The sequence below is a fragment of the Myotis davidii genome, unplaced genomic scaffold (assembly GCF_000327345.1).
Source record: "Myotis davidii unplaced genomic scaffold, ASM32734v1 scaffold1179, whole genome shotgun sequence".
Taxonomy (NCBI): domain Eukaryota; kingdom Metazoa; phylum Chordata; class Mammalia; order Chiroptera; family Vespertilionidae; genus Myotis; species Myotis davidii.
The window spans coordinates 5,142-6,922 of NW_006289826.1; the positions used below are offsets into that span (position 1 = coordinate 5,142).

At 44.7% G+C, this 1,781-nt stretch overlaps 1 pseudogene; it reads right to left on the reverse strand.

Moving 5' to 3' along the window:
- Positions 1-1,172: 1,172 nt before the first annotated feature.
- On the reverse strand, positions 1,173-1,775 carry LOC102771815 (annotated as a pseudogene).
- Between the last annotated feature and the right edge of the window lie 6 nt (positions 1,776-1,781).

The window sequence follows — 1,781 nt, forward strand, 5'->3', positions numbered from 1 at the left end:
TGCCCGCCACCTCGGTACACGCTCTTGACTGGAATTGAACCTGGGACCCTTCAGTCCTCAAGCCAATGCTCTATCCACTGAACCAAACCAGTTAGGGCTACATTTTCTGAATGTTATAACTAAGCTTTGGTACATTGTCTTGTTATTTACTTTGCCACTAGACTTTTTGAGATATCTCTTGTTAGGCTACCCTGAAATTCTTATGTCTTTCTTTATTCTTCCTTTTACATAGAGAGGAAGGGAAATGGGGGGAGATAGATGAGGGAGAAACATCAATTGGCTGCCATCTGCACAGTTGAAAACTGGGTATGGAACCCACATTCTGATATGTGCCCTAACCGGGAGTATAACCCTCGACCCTTCAATACACAGGATGCTGCTCCAACCAACTGAATCTCACTGGCCAGGGCATTGTGTGGTTTTTGGAAACAAAACTTTCTGGGTATTTTTTGAGAACAGGCCACTGGGATCAATGAGAACAGAAGTATCGTGGCTGATAGTGGTATGCTAACCCTTTATTTTTATTTTATTAAAAGTCACATTTATTCAACGTTATGATCAGACTATCACATTTAGCAATCAACAGCAAGGGTGCAAAAAAAAATTTACATTAAAACCCTTGGTTGGAATGCTTTACACTTTCCACAGAACAGAAACTAAAATAGCCTGTTATACAATTAGTCACAAATACAGTGTTGGAGTTTTTATGCCCATTCACATGAGTATTGTCTATCACATGTCTTCTTTGTAGCAGCTAGGCCCTGCCACCAGTGTGCTTGGCTGAGTTCACAAATCTGTTTAACCTGTAGCTTCCCTGTCACTTCTCTGGCTCTCCAATCCTGCTAAGCTTTGTTTCCTGGCAGCAATTAAAACCTTCTGCCACTGCCATAGCTACTGCTGCTGCTGGAACCGCCATAGCCACCTTGGTTTTGTGGTTTGACAAAGTATTGACCTCCACCACCATAAGGGCCAGAGTTTCTGCCTCCAAAGTTTCCTCCTTTCATAGGCCCAGAATTCGAAGATTGATGGTTGTAATGGCCAAAATCATTGTAGCTTCCACCATCTCCAAAATTCCTTCCACTACCACTGCCAAAGCCGCCTCCACCTCCTCCGTTGTTATAGTTGTCATGGCTGTCACTCCCGCCATAGCTACTGCCCTGGTTTCCATAACCCTGTCCACTACTTCCTTAGCCTCTGCTTCCTTTAGAGTAACAAGGACCGCCTCCTCCATAACCACCATCATTACCAAATCCATTATAGCCATCCCCACTGCCACCATATCCACTGCCACCACAGGTGCCACCAAAGCCACCTCGACCACTGATGTTTCCTCCACGACCAAAGTTGTCGTTTCCACCAAAACCACCTCCACGATCACCTCCGAAGTTTCCAGAACCACTTCGACCTCTTTGGCTGGACGAAGCACTAGCCATCTCTTGCTTAGATAGAGCTTTCCTTACTTCACAGTTGTGGCCATTCACAGTATGGTATTTCTGAATGACAATCTTGTCTACAGAGTCATGGTCGTCAAAGGTTACAGAAGCAAAGCCTCTCTTTTTGCCACTGCCTCAGTCAGTCATGATTTCAATTACTTCTATTTTCCCATACTGTTCAAAATAATCTCTTAGGTGATGTTCTTCAGTGTCTTCTTTAATACCGCCGACAAAAATCTTCTTCACAGTTAAGTGGGCACCAGGTCTTTGAGAATCTTCTCTTGAGACAGCCCTCTTTGGTTCCACCACTCTTCAGTCCACCTTGTGTGGCCTCGCGTGCATGGCTGC